Genomic DNA, 20,172 nt, shown 5'->3' on the forward strand with positions numbered 1-20,172 from the left:
CAGCCCAATTCGTACACAAAGTAATTCAAAGTGCTTTACAGAAAAAGAAATACATTAAAATCATAATAAAAACAAATCAAAACATAAATAATCATGAAGATTAAAATTAAAAAAGAGAGACATAAATTAGAGAGAAGAGTGTGGAGTGAAAACCTTTCAGTTATTTGCACAGTTAAACAGAAATGTTCTGAGCCTGATCTAAACAGCGTCACAGAAGAGTCTGTCTCACATGTTCAGACTGTTCCAGGTTTTAGCTGCATGAACCTGAAACTCTGACTCCCCTTGTTTAGTTCTGACTCTGGGCACCAGCAGGAGGTCGGTCCCTGAGCTCCTCAGAGTGTGAGATGTTCATATGACACTAACATGTCACAGATGGACTTTGGTGCTCGGCCATGGAGACACTTGTACACAAGCAGAGCTGCTTTAAAGTTTATTCTCTGAGGCACAGGAGCCAGTGCAGAGACCTGAGCACAGGACTTATGTGCTCGTACTTCCTAGTTCGAGTAAGGACCCGAGCTGCAGCGTTCTGGATGTTCTGCAGCGTCTCACAGCTCGTTTGGAGAGACCAGTGAGCAGAACATTACAGTATCTAATCTACTGGAGACAAATGCATGGATAAGTTTCTCCAAGTCTGATTTAGACAGTAAACCTTTGATTTTTGCTATGTTTTTTAGATGGTAAAAGGCTGCAGATGTTATTGATTTGATGTGGTTGTTAAAGTTCAAGTCTGAGTCCATTATTACCCCGAGATTTCTTGCCTGATTTGAAGGTTTTAGAGAGAGAGACTGGAGGTGATGCTGACACTGTCCCTTTGTTTCTGTGGACCAAACACTATGACTTCAGTCTTGTCAGAGTTTAGCTGGAGAAAGTTGTTTTGCATCCACACACTGATCTGTTGGATGCAGTGACCAAGTGAGTCCACTGGTCCATAGTCTCCTGCTGCCAGAGAGACGTAGATCTGAGTGTCGTCTGCATAATTGTGGTAGGACACATTATTGCTGTTTATTAACTGGCCTAATGGCAGCATGTAGAGATTGAACAACAGGGGGCCCAGGATTGACCCCTGAGGCACCCCACAGGTCAGGGCCATGTGATCTGAGACACAGTTTCCAATTTCAACAAAATACTTCCTGTCTTCTAGATAGGACTTGAACCAGTTTAGTACAGTACCAGAGATGCCCACCCAGTCCTCTAGTCTCTGTAAGAGGATCCCATGATGGACAGTGTCAAAAGCAGCACTCAGATCTAACAGGATCAAGACTGAGACTTTGCCTGCATCAGTGTTCAGGCGGATGTCATTTGTCACCTTGATAAGAGCAGTCTCAGTGCTGTGGAGGCTCTAAAACCTGACTGGAAAACATCAAAGGAGTTGTTCATTTGGAGAAAGTTCGTAAGCTGTTGGTAAACAGCTTTTTCAAGGACTTTGCCAAAAAACGGCAGATTTGAGATGGGTCGGAAATTGTTCAGTACTGTGGCATCAAGACTGCTCTTCTTTAGGAGAGGCTTAATGACCGCAGTTTTCAACGTGTTTGGGAATGTTCCAGATTGAAGTGACATGTTCACTATGTGAGTGAGTGGTGAAAGTAAAACTGTTGAGGACGGACTTTAGAAATCTAGTGGGTAACATGTCCAGGCAGCAAATAGATGAACTCAGACTGGTAACGATCTCTAAAACAGTTCTGTCAGTTACAGGTGCAAAGTGATTCAGCTCTAAGTGTCTCTGTGGTTTCATGCTTGTTATTTGTGTTGTGGAACTGATGGCATTTTTGATGCCCTGAACTTTGTCATTAAAGAAAACTGCAAACTCATTACATTTAGATGTGGAAATTAGTTCTAGTGGCAGTGGAGCTGGAGGGTTTGTTAATCTGTTCACTGTTGCAAACAGGACACGAGAGTTGTTACTGCAATTACCAATAATGTCCGAAAAATACTTCTCTCTTGTTTTACTCAAAGTGTAGTTGTACATATGCATTGTTCCTCTGTAAATCTCATAATGAACCTGGAGGTTTGACTTGCGCCATTTCCGCTCAGCCTTCCGGCACTGCCTTTTCTGTGCCCTGACTGAGTCATCATTCCTCCACGGAGCTTTTTGCCTCTTTAACCATTTTAACCTTTATCGGGGCGATGGCATCCAGAACATTCAAAACACTCAAAGTCACAGAGTTCAACACATCATCAACATTAGAACATGAGGCAATTTCAAAATGTATCATTTCCATGAACAGTGCACCTGTGTTATCATTTATGTGTCTCCTTCGAACAACTGTAGGAGCAGCCGGTGGTTTGGGAATAACAGACAGGTCAAAGAAGACACAGAAATGATCAGACAGAGCAACATCAACCACATTGACATTTGAAATATTTACACCCTTTGTAATGAGCAGGTCCAGAGTGTGCCCTCTGTTGTGAGTGGGCTCACTGACATGCTGAGTCAGACCAAAAGTTTCAAGGACAACACTAAGCTCTTTGGCATTTTTGTCACACACATTATCCACATGTACATTAAAATCACCTGTAATGACTAAACCATCAAAGTCTGTGCAAACAACTGAAAGCATCTCAGTAAAATCATCAATAAAACTTTGACAGTGCTGAGGAGGTTTGTATATGACGATGTAGAGTATGGATGGTGATTGTTTTAGCTCCATTTTGAAGGAAACATACTCAAACGATGAAAACACCCCAAATGACAACCTGTGTGTAACCAAATGATCTCTAAAAAATGCACACACTCCTCCACCTTTTTTATTTGCTCGTGTTTCAGATTCAAATTTGAAGTTGGGAGGGGTTGATTCCACTAGCACTGCATGACCTGTGTTTTTGTCAAGCCATGTTTCAGTTAAAAACATAAAGTCAAGATTAAAAGAAGAAGTAAAATCATGAATTAGAAATGATTTGTTACATAAAGATCTGACATTGAGCACAGCAAGTTTCTGATTACACAGTAAATTTTCAAGTGTCAAATTAACACTTATAGAGTAAAATTTTACTCTATTTCCGAGTGTATATGGTCCTTATCTGTACAGAGTAAGATTTACTCTAGCTTCAGAGTAAAAATTTTCAGTGTCAAAATTACACTTAAAGAGTAAGATGATGACACTCTGTAGTGTTTCCAGAACTTTACTCTGGCAGATTATTTACTCTACACAGAGTGAATAGTACTAATAGTGGTGTTCATTTTTTACTCTGTTGTGTTGTTAATAATGACACTTATTAGAGTAATTTTAATAACACATATAACACTACAATAGAGTAAAAATTACTCTTTGTAAGGGTCAAATTTAATCATCATATTTACTCTTGCAAGAGTTAATTTCACTAATTTATCGAGTAGCAGATTGAAATTTACACTACTAAATAAAACCACAAATTGCAAATATGTCAATTTATTAATGTTAAAACATTTAAATAAAACATTGACCACAGATACAAAATTACAATAAGGTACAACATACTTGGATGAATCCAATGTTACACACTTCAATTGAACATTAAATGGCTTATAGTAATACAACTTGTTCACTGTTAAAACTTTTATAACTTTGTCTGGATGCCGTTGGATCTCAAAAGCATAGAAATGTTGGTCAAAATAGACAGTGTCACAGAAATGGCTTCTGTGTGTGCCTCACTTTGACAATTAAAGGACCCATATTACACTATTTTCTGATCTATGTTCTGTCCTCATTACAAATATACCTGGAGTTGTGTTTTATTCCATTCACAACATACTGTTCCACTTTGTGATGTCATGTGGCAATACATGAAGTGCTCCACTGTGTTTTTAAACTCCATACACCTTCACTAGAACCATTTGAGCTCTGAAACTTCCTGTCTACTGAACTAAAGATAAAAGGAGCTGTTAACTTGAAAACTACCACCTCATGATATGACAAGGTGGAACAGAACATTTTGAGAAATGGAGATGTAGACAGACCAAGAATAAAGGGTTACTCAAACATGTGTGAATGAAATGAAACACAACTAAAGGCATTTATGAGGAGGTGACAGCATTAGAACATGGCTTAAATCTCACAAGAGTCAGTGTTCGTAATATAGGACTTTTAACACCAACATCTCAGACAACATCAGCCAATTCAGTAGCTAGTAAAGTATGGTCAGTGTGCTTGGCATTTAAGTGCTTTCTAAATCCAGAGAAGGAACCTACATAATCCAATCCTCAACACATCTAAGGCAAAGGGTTGTCTCTGGAAGAAACCCATGAAACTGTTTAATATGACTAACAAGCATATTTGAACTCAAACTCAGCACAGCAAACAATGCACTTCATAGAAACATGAACGTTAATGAAGTAACCTTGCTCTTATTTCTGCAATACGAGGTATCTCCCTCACCTTGCTGACATCAATATTGTAAATTGTGGTCTGAATGAATGTGTACATGTTGTACAACATGGTGTGGTATGATGTGCACAAAAAGTGTCTTGAACAACTCAACACTTAAAGAAAAGTTAGACATACAGGGGATGAGTCTTGTCCAGGATAATGAAGTACTGGCTGATCCTGTTCCTTTGGGTACCAAATGCAAGGCGAGTGCTTCAAGTGATATTGTCGAGATGCTCTTCAATACTTGTGCCACACTGAAAAACAAAGACAAGATGATTAGTTTTTAAATAATAGCATAAAAGTGATCTGTAGACAGAAATAAAATGGAGGCAATTCTGCACGCCGGTTAATGACATCATAATAATGATTAGAAACAAACATCAATTTCAATGATATGATCAAGAAACTCTGCACACCTTCTTGAAGACCACAAGATGTTTTTCTGCTTGAGATTCTGACATCTTCTCCATTTTATTACAGCCTTGAGCAAGATGCAGCAGAAGCAGCAAAATTGAAGCAAATTCACTAAGCCAGCCTTAAAACAAAAGCACACAATTACTTTACTTAAAAACAGAGGTTAGTTTTGAATTGAGTTTTAATTCTCATGTGACATTTGCATATTAACAAAGAATTTGAAAAGTTAGCTAATAACTTACCAAAGTCAGCACCACCAGCATCATCCTCCTGAGGATCTGCAGCCATTTTTGTTTGTTAATTGATTTGAGGGAGGAGCCTCGTACTCTAAAAGGGGGACTCCCATCTGCACAGGGGCAGTGTGTGTTTTGAGAAGGAGAGTTGTTGCACCGCAGGCTCCAGCTCAGGAACTTTTGAAGGACTACCACAGCCTAAACCACGACAAAGTGTTCTTTCTTTTTATTGATTGATAAAATAACACATTTACATTTGTAAATTTAATTTTATCTCCCCCTTGAACTGCAACTTTGGTGGCAAAGTTTGCATATCTGAATGATCCTAGGCACTCTGTTGGCTGGGGTTGGGTCTTCCTTGGCAAATAGGTCCTAAGTGAAAGGTCAGGCTAAGAGCAGTTCACATATCTCCTATGTACAGAAAACAAGTTGGGGCTCCACCCTGGAGTCAGACTGGGGGGTTGGGGCTGGAATGTGAGCATTGGGTGACCAGCCTCATCAGACTCTTCCTGCAGAGGGACCAGACAGGTCGGGTGCTGCCATCATATGTGGCAGCAAATGTGGCAGAAGGTCTTTCAGAGGAAACACTTTGAGGGAATGAACCATTTAATCACCAACTAAAACACCAGAGCAAAGTAAGAATGAGACCTTTCCTGTTCTGTTCACCTGGTTCCCCCCAAGACACTGCTGTGATGCTGCAGGACACACAGAAGGAACACTTTTGGCTCTTCCACAGGATCTGCTGACCCTCCCTGACCAGACTTCCTGTTAAACTGCACTAAAGTCTGCAACTGAGACAAAAAAGCCACTGAGACACACAACATAGTAACACATTCACCGCGCAGTAACACCAACTGCAACAGTTTGCTGCAACAAAATTTTTATTTCCTCCAGGATGAATAAAGTATCTCTCTCTTAAGAGGACTGGCCTCGACAACCCAACCCGAGGCGTTCCCAGGCCAGCTGAGAAAGGGTGGTTCTCAAAGCCTAGGCACCCTGCCATAGCAATTGTCTTTCCTCAGCCCAACCAGACGGCTAATGGAACAGGTTTAAGACAGAAGGAGCAGCAGCAGCAAAAGAAATGCTTATATATTCTTTTGTGGATAAAACATTAAAAGAAAGCATATTTTTTTCATATGATGTGCAAACATTATATATATATATATATATATATATATATATATATATATATATATATATATATTTTTTTTTTTTTTTATTAACATATTCAATGTTATTATTTCTCTTCTAGATTCAAGTCTTGCAACATATTCAGACACAGTTTCTCTTCCATTAAAACAATTCTGAAGTCTGAGTCATCGTCACTAAAAGAGCTGAGCTTGACTGTTGATGATGACCCTGTTTCTGACGAGGAGGATCTTGACCACATTGGAAAATGTCACCTGGACATTACTTTTATACCACAAGAGGAATCGGACGACGATGAATATTATGATGATTACGGAGATGAATATGAAGAAGATTATTACAATTATCTATAAGTTGCCTATGACTTTTCAGACGATGAAGATGCCAATTTAAATGATTACGATGAAGACAGTCATTAAGCTAGTGTAAACTTTGACTACGACTGTGTAAACAATGACTATGATGATGGTAATGCAGATGATGCTGATTGATATTATGACTGGTGCTCATGACTGTGTAGTATATGCTGTATTTCACCTTTCATTAAAGAGGGTCCAGGGACATACCAGGGTCACACAGTGCACACATTAACAAAGACTGCAAAACCTTTTAAGATTATATGAAAACTCAAGAAAAAATAAATACCAAATGGATTTAAACAAAACATTTTCAGGAGCCTGTCATCAATATGAGCATTCCTGTTGTCCTGTTTAGGTGTTTGATTTTCAAGAAAAAAGTGAGAGATACTAAGTTCAGTTACGACAGAGACTTAACTAACTTGTTTATACACAAATCATCTCAGCTGCTGTAATTTCAACCAAGTCACCTGTTGTAGTTCCAACTAAGTCAGCTTTCTAGTCAGACTGTGTTAAAGATCAGATTAAGTCTAATTTAGTGCGTTCAGAACGTTGATGACATCAGCTGCAAAGTATCAATGGGGCAATAACAAACAGCTGGGCTCGACATTAACGGTTTTCCACCAGTCCGGGGCAATTAAAAGATTTGTCCAGGAAGTGCTCTCCTCTAACTAGTTACCCAAGCGGGCAAGTGAAAAAACACAGACACAGTCTAGACCACCATAAATAATAACACATTGTTTTGTTTGGTTTTGTTTTTCGCTGTTAACTTTTGCAGTCTTTACTTTACATCTTTTCTGTATATTAAGATAACGTTTAACCATCACTTCCGCTCAGCTTCTTAGAAACGGCAGATTTGAGATGGGTCAGTAATTTTCCAGCACTCTGGTATTTTCTTTAAAAGATGCTTGATGACCACCACAGTTTTTAAAGCTCTTGGGAATGTTCCAGATTTAAGTTTAAACATGTTAATTATGCGAATGAATGGTGAAAGTAAAACTGTTGAGGACGAACTTTAAAAATCTAGTGGTAACACGTCGTGGCAGCAAGTAGATGAACTCAGACTGGTGACGACCTCTAAGACAGTTTTGTCAGTTACAGGTGCAAAGTGTCTCTGTGGCTGCAGCTTGTTATTTGTGTTGTGGAATTGATGCCACTTTTGATGCTCTGAACTTTGTCATTAAAGAAAACTGCAAACTCATTATACTTAGATGTGGAAAATAGTTCTAATGGCAGTGGAGCTGGTGAGTTTATTCATGTGTTTATTGTGTTTACTGACATAAACGTTGTTACTGCAGTTCCCAGTGTCAGAAAAATAACTCTCCCTTATTCTACACAAACTGTGGATACAGATGTGCATCTTTTCTCTGTAAATCTCATAATGAACCTGGAGGTTTGGCTTGCTTCCCTCTGGCACAGGAGGGTTCAAATAGTGCTCTGGAGAGTTACTTAACCATACACAAATGACTGAGAAAACCAGTTCAAGCATGATTTTGATAAGGGAACAAACAAAAAGTTGATTTAGCATAAAAATCCCCTCTTTATGTCTTTAAACCAGGTACAATTTTGTGTCATGTCTACTAAATGCAAAATGTGCATTTGGTTTAGTTTATTTTGAGTTTATGGATCAAAGTTAATTTTACAATGTTTTACATAGAGGTTATGCACTTAAATCATTTTCATTTGAAAAATTTCTGGTCACTTCCCCTCAAATTCCATTTGTAATGTTTATTTCTACCTGATTGCAGTGACTGTTATGGTTTTGCAGGTTTGCCCACTGTACATAGGTCACCATTTTATCTATCTTTGTGTGAAAGTAAATTTAATGGGAAAACCAACTTTTGCATGTGTAAAATAAATTACTTTGACTTTATCCCAGGCTCCAGGTTCATGATTTCTATCATCTCGGGCTGCGTACTTTCCCTCCTGAACTTTAACTGCTGCACCTCCAGTAACAACTCTTTTTAAAATGATTGTTCTGATCTGTCTATTTGCCGATTGTGTATTTTTAGTTTGGGCCCTTTAACTGAAAACTAGACGTTGCCCCTAAAGGTCCTGTGCAGTAGTACACACAGTACAAACTCAGCTGGCTGACATGTTACTATGTTGTAATGAGTTCATGGGAGGCATTCCCTGTACGTAAACTATAAATAAGAAATAGAATTCAAAGGTGTTTCTTAATTTTTCAGGTATAAAAAGAATCTATTTTAAGTTATTTTACATGCTAACGTGTGTAGAATCTCTCAGTCGTTCAGGTACAATCCATGGCAAAGGAAAAATTCCATTTTAGTCAACTAGACAAATGTTTATATAGGTCAAAATCATTTTGCAGTTCATCCAAGCTGCTTCTTCAGTTCTGATCAGAATGCTGGTGGACACTTCCTTCAGACAGAGATAAGGCAGTTATAGAACCCTGCTGCCATCTCCATAGTATCCAGCTCTGTAGTGGCACTGCAGAGCAGGAGCAATGATACTTCTTCTTGAAGGGCTGCAGCATCCACATCACTTGCTGGTTGGGTGCAGAGAATGCTGCTGAAAGGAGGAGGGCGATGGGCGATGATTGGAACGCATCCTCAGCATCCTCGTCAACCAGGGTGCAAGTGGGCCACAGTGCGGCGCGGGACACATTTACAGTCCTGAAAACTAAATATGAGTGTAAAGTAAAATATACAAATGATGAATGTAAGCCTATCATGCATAATTTGTGCTGGATATTTTATTTGGCATTAATAAAAACAGTTTAAGCAGCAGACCGTCCCCCCTCCCATACGACGGAGTGGGACTGCACAGTGCGGGAGCGGGCGGGAGCAGGACTTAAAACTGTCCTGCGCAGATCTCTAAAGTGGACCAACCAGGTGCACCCATGACTGAGGGGTAGAATGGGCCCACCTGTTCTCTAGGAGTCCTGCAGTGGGTCGAGAGGCCAGAAGTCCTCCAAGAAAGAACCAGTCCACATTGACACTTCTGGCGAGGAGGGTCGGTTTTGCAGCATGGGCGTTCCAGACGTGCAACAGAATGGCCCCTGATGGGTGTTCCTGTAATCAACCAGTCAGCTTTTTCACTTCTTCTCAATAAAAGTCTAAACTGTCTATGGTCGAAACAAAGTGGCAACACGTGTTAGGAGGTTATCTTCATAAGTATTTTTATTTTTTATTTTTTTTTGAAGTTCCTGCTTTTACTACATGACATTCAGTGACAGCTTAGCGTTTAAATTTGAAGTTCTTGCTTTTACTATATGTCTATGGGTTCAGTGCTAATGTCACTGTTAGCTTTCTTTGACATATAAGTTAGACAGGATGGTGACAGTTCAAACGGGAGGCGGGAGGTGTTTCCTGTAGGAGGTGTTCCCCGTATAGGCAAGAAACACCCATTTATGTCCAGTTATGTTCCCCAAACCGACAGTGTTGCTTATGGTGGCGGTGTGAGAACTGCGGTGTCTGTGCAGAACCACTGGGGCGTCGCCCTCGCAGTGGTGCATCACATGAGAGCTTAGCAGAGGGGTGGGGGCCTGGCTCATCTGGGTGACACTCAGTCCAGGGCTTGTGCCTGTTATACCTGCTGTATGTGCTGTGGTAGGTGGGTTGGGGAACTCTGGACTCTTACAAACCACTATTGTGCTCCCTCCAACTGACCGCTAAGTTTTTTGGCCTTCCGCTGTGGCCCCGGCTGGAGCTAATGCCCTCTAGCCTGATCCGCCTGTGTGGAGTGAGAGTAGGAGAGCGGCTTGAGCCCACAGCGGGAATAGCCTGAGTGCTACCGGTGCTAGTAGCAGATGGGCAAAAGGCGTGCACTGGAGCTCAAGAGGTTTTGCTCTTTTGGGAGAAGTAACGGCCTGGCTACCTTTATCAACATATTTGGGAGCATGTGAAGAGTGCATGAAAATGGTGGTACTCTTGCACCAAGTGTCGCCTCTCCTCACTGGGCCAGCACTTCTGGACATGGGTGTGAAGTCCCCATGGTCCCCATGTGCCTGGTCCTCCTTCTGTCTGGTTCATGGCGGCAAAAACCACACTGTGTGCAACAATAAAGGTACAATAAATGTAATATAGCACTATAAACAATTAACTCAGCACCTAACTCAGGCTCAAACTCAAATTCACTCACTTTGGGCACAGAGCACGTGACTGGGCAACATCTGTCTTGAGCTTCTGGGAACATTTCCCTCTGCAAGAGAGAATGTCACACAAAAATCTGCACATGATGCAGCCAAAGCAGAGATAAACTGATTCAAGGATGTGGGGATCAACTCCACTGGTGGAAGATGAGTATCCTCATGCAGCAGGGGTTGCAAGGCATTTCCTTTGTATCCCAGGTATACGTGTCCCTTCAGAAAGGGTTTTCTCTTCTGCAGGGGACTCTGTAACATCCCCAAAAAGTGTCTTAAAAGCAGGGCATGTTGATCAGCTTGTGTTTCTGCACAAGAATCTTAAAAGAAAGTGAAATTCTCATATTATATTTCCTTGTTCCTGTAGGCATTACATGTTATTTTACACATTGGCTACTGGTTATATTGTACTTCCTGAGTTGAATTAAATTTCAATAAAAAAATAAAATAAAGTTATGGACATGTAATGCATGGACATTTTTATTTTGCTCTTTCATTGTATTAAGAAGAATCTGGATTGCACTTAATTTTCTTACAAATTCAAAATTATTATAATTTTTTTTTTTTTTCTAAGAATCTGTTGAATCTGCAAAAGCTAAAGTAAAATAATAAGTAATTTCAAGAGACCAGTGTGACCAGCATCCAACTTGTTTCTGAAATGGTTACTGGAATTCAAGTTACATTTACTGTTCTCACAATAATAAATAAATAAATAAATAAACTTTATTTCATACAGTTTTGTTCTTGTAAAAGTGTACTTTACCATAACATTATAAATAATTATTGATACATCACAATAAGTATCCTTTGACTGAATATCAGGATATACCGTGATACATCATATCATGACATGTACTGTATATCATGATACATATTTTATTGTATTGACAGATTCATGGCAATGCACACCTCTAGTGGAGATGATGGTGGACATGGCCCCCCTGCCCCCATCACCATGACTGAATCCCTCATCACCTCTTCATCAAGAAGACCCAGCAGAGGACATACTTCCTGTGGAGGGCAGCTGAGGAAAGACAAACTGTCAGCCCAGAAGATGGTGCAGTTCTACACTGCCATCATTAGTTGCATTTTTATCATCTTGTCTTTAATGCACATTTTGAAGATAAGTAACACGAGGTGGAAACGGCAACTTATGCATTTAGAACCCTTAGTAAATTTTCATAAAAGTTTGTTTGGTCACTTCAGGAGGATTTTGATATAAGAGCATAACAGCACATTTTGGAAGGTTGAAATACATTTCTCCATAGGTGTGTTTTTATTGTTAACCACAGTGTTACTTTGCTTGGTATGAAGAAAGAAAGCTTTCAAAAATATTCATGTGCATAGAATAGAAATCCGTGCATATTTGGCTGTAGTTGCGCATAAAATAAACATTTGTAAACTTTCAAATGAGTCCAGTCGTACATAAAATAGATTATGTGTGTATTTTATCCATCAGAATACGAATTGAAAAGTTTACGACGTCAAGAATTACAATTACGAAATGAAAATTTACAATTACACTTTCATCAGTACGAATACAAATTCACAGATGAGACTTTACTGTCAAAAATACATCATCACTTCACAGACATTATTTATCGAGCAGAAGAAACATCGATCAAGATCAAGACTGTGCATGTTTAAGTTTGTAGCAGAGTAAAAACAGAGTAATGGCACAACAAGGAGCTACAACAGCGACCAACAAGTGGGTTAATTAAAATCTATTGTAAAATGTCTTGTCTTGCCACATTGAATTCTTGAACCAAACGCTGCTGTGTGATATTGTGTAGAAACACCTCCTCTGAACGGGAAACTGCACCTGTATCTTAGTAGAAACAGAGTGGAGCCAGTTGGTGAACATCAGACGTAACATTATCCCAGGGCTCATTAGCAAATATCAGGTTCTCTGCATGTTTAGATTAAAACATTTACTGCTACAGCCACAGCGAGCATCAGCCAGTCTGAACCTTCATCTCAGCTGCATTTCTCACATGAAATGTGACCAAAAGTTCCTCAGGACACTGAAATGTCCCAGTTTACACCAAACACCACCAAACTGTCCTGGTTACAGACGTCACAGTCAATGAAATGTTACACATTACAGTTTAATGCAGCTTCCAACATCAATTAATGTTCTTGTTTACAGGCAACACCTTGGTATGTATATTTACCTGTGAGTATAATCCTTACATACTGTTCATTTCTGAAGCCTTCACAGTATGGTTCAGGTCAAATTTGACCTGGACCAAGAATTCCCTCATAGTAAGTGTCTAAAACAAATTTTGAACTACAGATCTATTTAAAATGACTAAATAGACTGTCCTAATAAATATGTGTAATATATAAATACAATGTTTCTGAGAACAGGAAGAGCATATTTTTGTAGAAAAACATCTACTTTCACATGTATCATAGTCCTGTTTTACAAAACACCTGAAAACATAAAAGCCATTATGATTTATATATATATATTATTGCATTTGGAAATGACATGAATATTCTGGAACTGTTGGAATTTATAATATATTCATGTTTATCCACTGCAGCCCTTATGCTTATTTCAAACTAGTCAGTGCATTCAGAGCAGTGGGAGGAAACTTTGTGTGTGTGGGACTGTGTTTCTGTGTTTCTCACATTTGCAGTAGGTTATAACTGTTCTGCAGTTCTTCTTTGCAGGGTTAAAGTTGTATCTCCTTCTCTTCTGTGCCCTTGTGTTGGTTTCTGGTGTGACTTCTTGATCAGGGTCAGGTTCAGATCACTGCACTGGTCTCACCAACGCTGCTGAAGCTGCTGTGAGAGAAGCTGGTGTCTCCTTTGAAAACAGGGAGTCACAAGGCCCTTTCCAAACTCCTCCAGAAAAGAACCTCCTCCAGTTCCTCCTGCTTGGCCTCCAGGTCAGGTTCAGCTCACTCCATAGACAAAGCGGGCCAGCAAAGCAGACCAGCGGGAGGTTCTGCTCTTGCAGCTGTTTGTGCCTGTTACTTTGTCAAGGTTTTCCACTCCTCTTTTCTTGGCATTGTAGTCAAGGATGATGGCTGATGATGATGATGATGATGATGATGATGATGATGATGGAGCTCCCAGGAGCTCACCTCTGCAGCCATATTTAATGTGCTCATAAGAATGACATTCTTGTTCTTCTTTTACATGTACGAGACGACTGTGGTGTCCTGAGTGAACTTACTCAAACTTAGAAGAAAAGATCTCTCTCCTTCTTGATTGACTTGTGTTGCTTATGTGCTCCATAAACAGGATGATCACTCATTTCACTGTTTTGAGATTCTCCTTTGCCCCTTAAAAAACCAACAGGCGTCTGTCTCTGGGAACCTGGGGCATGAGGGAATCTCAAAACAGTGACCTCTTGAACTCTGTCACCACTGTGCCATAAAAAAATACACACAAACATGGTCTGTGCAGTTTCACAGTTTCAAGTTTCTCTATAACTTCCATTTTGCTTCATTTGACCTGCACTGATAGAGCTAAAATCCATCTTAATAGATACGGGTCAAAATTGACCCGAAACAGCCTCAGTGTCACAAAATTTGTCGCACCTGTACAAAAGTATAACATTAAAATATTTTCATTTATGTGTATTTTGGCAAAATTTAGGAAAAGTAATCAAATTTCAGGATAAAAGAATGATGCTTAGGGTATTTTTTCTACTGTTGAAAGTCAAAACGGGTCAAATTTGACCCGGACAGTATGTGAGGGATAACGTCACCGTGTCGTGGTGTGGATGGATTTGTTAGTTCATTATAACTCCTATATAACCCACTGTCTGTATCCAGGACAGTTTGGTCGTGTTTGGTGTAAACTGGGACATTTCAGTGTCCCGAGGAACTTTTGGTCACATTTCATTTCAATTCTGTCTCATACAGAGTGTTGCATAAACACACAGTCACTTGCTGCTGGCACAACACTCAAACCAGTCAAGTCACTTTTAAAAAAATGTTAGTGTAATGTTGCGACCGAGAACCCTTATTTACTCACAGAATCCGTTCTGGCATAAAAAAGGACAAGGGCAATGTGGTATAAAAGTTACACATCTTTATTTAATCTTCTAAACATTTAAAAGAAACATTTCATTTTCCTGGTTCCCTTCTTGATACACCCCTCAAATATCATAAATGTAGGACTCAACAACACCCCCAAACTAAAACACAACAAATCAAATTAATAAGCCAAACCAAACGTTAATACCAAAAAACCAAACACTAGTTGAACCCTACATTTACAATAAGTTAAAGTGCGGGTGCGCTGTAAACCTGAATTATGTAATATTATTTAAAGTGCGTGTGCCAAGGTATCTGAGGTAGACTTTGTTACAATAAAGGGCATAAAAATTAAAGCTGGTGAAAGTGCTCGTGCTGAGGAGGCCTACCTGGGCAAAAGTGACTTGTGCCAACCCTGAGACCTGACCTTGCATTGCACTGACCCCCTGACCAAATATTGCACTTCCCTCCAAGACCTCGGCTACTGTTAATCAATATTCAACTAAAACCAACACTAAGATAAAGAATAAAAAGCAAGAATAATGCAGCAGTGGCAATCTGTTACACAGGGAAAAATAAATTAGCTTCACTTAGCGACCACCGCCCCAGATATACAACAAAAGAGCATTTACCGCAAATTTAGAAGAGGGAGGGGGGCGCTCTACATGGGGCTCGGAGCGCTACGAGCGGCCGCCGGCACCACCGCCTACTCCAGACAACCTTTAAAATGCAGTCAGACACATTGCATCAACGCAAATTCTATCAGAAATATTAAAACAACTCCGGTACTTACACGCGCTGCCTCCAAAAGCCACCGAAAGCCCCGACTGCCTCACCACAGCGTGCGCAGCCTTTTCTAATCGCGCAATCAGTGACGCCAGGAGCCACGCGCAGCGACGCGCAGGTGGACGCACTCACAGACGCAACACAGCAGGACAACATAATCTAATCACCCGGTTACATTCGGATTTAGTTTTTTCTGTTTTCTCCCCGTCCCTCTTTGTTTTTTACAGAGTTTGAGAGTGACAGGGGGCGTGGCTTCTCCCAGAGCAGATGAGACACACCTGCAATCAATTCCTTCATGAGTCTCTGTACAAAGTCTTGGTTTTCTCATCACCGGCTCTGCCAGATCATTCTGTCCTGTTTGGTAGTGCTCAGTGTGCCTCTTGGAAATATATCTGTTTTGTTTGTTGTTTCGGTGAACTTTTGGACTCACCTGCATTTGTCTCTGTCCAGGTCTCTCCGTACAAATAATAAATAAACTGTTTAAATCTTGACAGTGTTCTGGCTCTGCTTTTGGGTCCCTCTAGTCAAACCCTAACAAAAAAGCTGTAAAAATTTTGGACAAGAAACCATTTTCATTTCATCACTGCACTATTTTAGATAAGTATTTGCTTAATTGTAATAATTGTGTTGATTTTAAATATGGATGTTTTATATATAAAGTTCTGTATGGACTTGACCCCCTCCGTTACAGGATTTTATTAAAACAAAGACTGTCAGTGGGAACTAGGACCACGGCCCGGAGGAACTGTGAGCTCCACACAGACGCACCACATTTGGACAAAGTGTGTCTCAGTCAGAGGCACTAAGTTCTGGAACATTCTCCCATTATCAGTAAGCGAGACTCCAACACTGGACACTTTCAAATCCTACTTGAAACTGGCTAAAGAAAAACAGACTGTGGACACGTTTACTTTGTTGTTGTTGTTTTTTTAGTTGTTAAATGTGTGGTGTTTCCTGCTGAGGGAGTACAGATGGAAATTAGCATTTTTGCTATAATCTGTCAGATTTACTCTTATTTAATAGGGACCGTGTAAATACATTAAAGTTAATATGCACTGTCCCTATTAAATAAATAAATATATATTTTTTTAAGTTTATGGTCTGGGTCTCGTCTCAGACTTGAGCACATTTGGTCTCATCTCAGTCTTGATGGAGCTTGGTCTCTGTCTTTTCTCGGACTGGAGGTTTGACACTTGTCGAGTGTGATCAGATTCATTATGGCCTGTAAATGTGCAGAGGCTAAATATCACTGTAAAACCAGTAAGAGAATGTAACTGTAAATGTGATGAACGTGGAAAAAAAAACCCACTCGATTCACTTTGAAGCTGTTTTTAATAAAGTGCCAGTGGAAGTGTGATTAAAGAAGAGGTTCTTAAACTGTGGGTGAGCTGTTTAAGTGTAGAACAGTTTAACCAGATCAAACAGAGATAGATTTATAAAAAAAACACTGATATACACTACCGGTCAAAAGTTTCAGTACACCACACTTTTTCTATTTTTTTACTGTTTACTGTTGACCAAACCGTATTTCAAACTTTTGCTTCATTAGTGAAGCTGTTAACCTGGGAGATAAGTATTATACTCTAGACTGTTTTTTCATAGCACCGTCAGAAGACTACAGACAATATGTAACCAAAGGATAAATACTGTGAATAATCAGAGATACATTTCTTTATTTCAGCCACTTCAGTTATGTTCAGTGGTGAACCCCGTGTAAGGGCTTGTCCTGTCATGGTGTTTTCTGAGCTTCTGAAAGTACCTTCAGTCCATGAATGCTCTGCATGTATATGGACACCACATTTTCAAAAATAAATTTTACAAAAATAAGGCAGAACACCATCACAAATTATGTTAAAAACAGACATCTAGTTTTTCTAAAACAGTCCATTTGATGTTGGTGGGTCATTTTTCTGGTATAACATGGCAAAGATGGCACCAAATGTTTTATTTTTTTTTATTTTTAACACTTAATACCTTGTAGAGCGTTCATCACAGAGGGTCAGTATTAAAATACAAAGTCCACAGTGGCATGTGTGGGAAGGTCAATGTTCAATATCAACCCTCTGTTTTGGAAATTGCACTTTCCACAGTCTTTCAAAGACGCCTCAGATTTAAAGAGGGGAATTTTCAAGCTAATTCAAGCCTCAGAAATCTGTGATAAACCAAAAGCACATGTGTGTTTGACACATTTTAACCCTTGAAAATGTGAAAGGACCAGCCTTAAATTGTTTTTTAGATACAGCAATCTGAAAGTGGCTCCTCGGAAAACTCTGCTCAAAACAGGTCAGGGGGAGTTGACAAAATATAATGACAAAACTATGAAGAGCTGGGAGTAAAATTTGGGACTTTTCCTACAGAAAAGTGTGTACACATCCTTTTCTGTCAAATCTGAGCTGATTGTTTGGAGATTTGGTGTGGAATGACCCTTTAGTGAACAATAAAATCACAGAGGTTTCTTTTAAAATCATACATTTGATCTATCCAACAAATTCATTTATGGAAAAAATATATAAGAAACCTAAATGTGACCCGTGTATATTTTGTAATACAGAGAATGAATCAGTTTAACATTGTTTTTATGATTGTATAAAGGAAATGTTATTTTTTGTGTGTGAAATTTTAAACTTTTAAAAAATTGTGTGTAGTGTGGGAATTAAGCTCAGGAAAAGGGATATTTTATTTTATTTTTATTATTTTAAATATTGTATTCATTGCTGTAAGTGGAATAATACCAGTCCTCATATCCTTCAATTCAAATGCAATCAAAAATATTATTTTAAATCATTAGAAAGATAAACAATCTAATTACATGTTATTAATTATTAATCCGAGTCAGTGAATTACTCTTATGTGTTTATCTCTGTGCGTCTTGTTCATCTGTTTTTGTATGTGTGGGTTTTTTCGGAAGGTTCCATGCGTGTCCTAAAAAGAAGCACGAGAGATCCGAGAGAACAGGCCACTTTATTTCGTCATTTTCCATTGAGAGGATTCAAGTTGATTACCATGTACAACTGTCACCCCTGAACAATGCCTCAATGACCAACTCAAAATCAGGGGTAACTTTATACTACATCTTGACAAAACATTAACTTGTTGAGTTAGCATATACAGCAAGAAAATGAACAATACTGCTGACCCAGTGCACCTTATCATGGGTGGGAACATGCCACGGGGACACATATGTCAGTTTTGCTGCTTCATGGCATCTCAAAGTCCAAAAAAACAAGTTCTTTATGACACTCCAGTACAGAAATACATGTTATGTAGACCTATAGATAATCACACGTGTTTTTCCACCCATGTCATTCTAAAGTCCATAATGTTAGGTGAATTTAGCATGATCAACACATAATTTCCCACATATGTAAATATTATGTTTGTATATATGCAAAATTGTAATGGGAAAAAAGAGAGAGAAAGAAATTTGTTAATTATATAACTATAGTAAAATAAGTAGAGTTTATACATTTTTTTTTAATCATTTTCCTCTTTAACTGCTCCTGTTTTATTACGTTTTTGCAAAAATTGCTCATTGTTATAATTGTTATTTCATCACAGAAATACAGATAAATGAATAGGCAGGATATGGGAGAAGGTTCCGTATACAGACTTTCTCCACTGGACACTGAGATAAACTGGATCGTTTTGTCCAGTTCAGAAAGTTTCCTCGGTGCGCCTGTAGATGGCAGCAGTGTAACAGTGAAACCTGCCTGAAGCTCCGCTCGCAGCTCTAGAGCACAACACTACTTTTATAAAGAGCTACGTTATGATGAGAGGATGAAGGAGACACACAGTTTAAAGTTAGTACTGTTAAATGTGAACCAAAACTTTAAAATCGGGATGAAGTGACGCTGTTGTAGGCGGAGATAAGAGATAAGACTCGAAACAGGAAGTTCGTCAATAAAACTCACTCACTCGGAGTCGTATTTATTGAGGTGAGTGTTTATTCACGTGTTGGTTCACGGGTTATTTGTAAAGAAATAGTACATATATATTATATATGTAAACGCGTTAGGCGGTGATTTCAGCGCGAGACTCGTGACAGCAGCAGAAAATGAAAGTGAAACAAACTGAAAGCAAAACCCAGAGCGTAATGATCCGTTGTTTTTTAGTCCCACAAGACACAACATTTCTGTGGATATGGGCAAGGCACGATGGGAGATAGACCATGATTCATCCAAAACAAAACCAAACCAAACCAAACACCCTTACATACAAACATACTCTTGCTTAATTCTAACCTACAAATATAGCCTGACCTGACATGGTCTCTAAATCATTTTCAAATGCAGTGTTTACCAATTTATAAAATACGACGCTGTTTTTAATCCAATGTATGTTGCAGCTTTACACTATAATTTCATTTATAATTTCACAAAATAGGCCAGTTTTGAATGCAAGTATTCAGTATTCTGTAACGTAATACATTTTAATACAAGTATTCTTCCCATCATTGGAGAGTACTGCACTTCACCTGGTGTTCTGTGTACTTTTCCCTGTCCTGTAGATGATTTCACTTCAAACTGCCGAGGGACTGAAGATGGGAATTAGCCACTCTGCTTTATCCTTACATATTTACAGTGTTGGGAGGGTGACTTTTAAAATGTAATCCCCTACAGATTACAGATTACACACACCAAAATATAGTTTGTAACGTAATCCATTAAATTACTTAAAGTGAGTAATGTAATCTGAGTACTTTAGACCTGGTTTTAGACCTGGTTTAGATCTGGTTTTAGACCTGGTTTAGACCTGGTTTAGACCTGGTTTTAGACCTGGTTTGGACCAGGT

General features: G+C 39.1%; 1 protein-coding gene and 1 long non-coding RNA gene across 12 annotated transcripts in view; one reads left to right on the plus strand and one right to left on the minus strand.

The window, feature by feature from the left end:
• Positions 1-8,986: 8,986 nt before the first annotated feature.
• On the minus strand, positions 8,987-15,557 carry LOC110163993 (uncharacterized). 3 transcript variants are annotated; one of them, XR_008633412.1, is made up of 6 exons: positions 15,389-15,557; positions 15,228-15,315; positions 11,510-11,624; positions 10,600-10,920; positions 9,385-10,506; positions 8,987-9,138 (listed from the first exon to the last, which is right to left on the minus strand). It is a non-coding gene; the product is annotated as an uncharacterized LOC110163993 (long non-coding RNA). The 3 variants fall into 3 exon arrangements; XR_008633411.1 differs by having other exon boundaries at positions 8,987-10,506; positions 10,600-10,852; XR_008633410.1 differs by having other exon boundaries at positions 8,987-10,506.
• Positions 15,558-19,176: 3,619 nt separating this feature from the next.
• LOC110163986 (NACHT, LRR and PYD domains-containing protein 12-like) overlaps positions 19,177-20,172 on the plus strand; it is a 65,896-nt gene continuing 64,900 nt past the window's right edge. For 7 of the 9 annotated variants that reach the window (XR_008633490.1, XM_055164225.1, XM_055164228.1 and 4 more), the window contains exon 1: positions 19,177-19,316. The gene's annotated coding sequence lies outside the window, so the exon portion shown is untranslated. Of the gene's footprint in view, positions 19,317-19,784; positions 19,987-20,172 lie in introns of those variants that run through there. The other 2 variants (XM_055164227.1, XM_055164232.1) reach the window with 2 other exon arrangements.

This window comes from Boleophthalmus pectinirostris, unplaced genomic scaffold (assembly GCF_026225935.1).
Source record: "Boleophthalmus pectinirostris isolate CB_2022bp ecotype Guang Dong unplaced genomic scaffold, ASM2622593v1 HiC_scaffold_6, whole genome shotgun sequence".
Classification (NCBI taxonomy): Eukaryota; Metazoa; Chordata; class Actinopteri; order Gobiiformes; family Gobiidae; genus Boleophthalmus; species Boleophthalmus pectinirostris.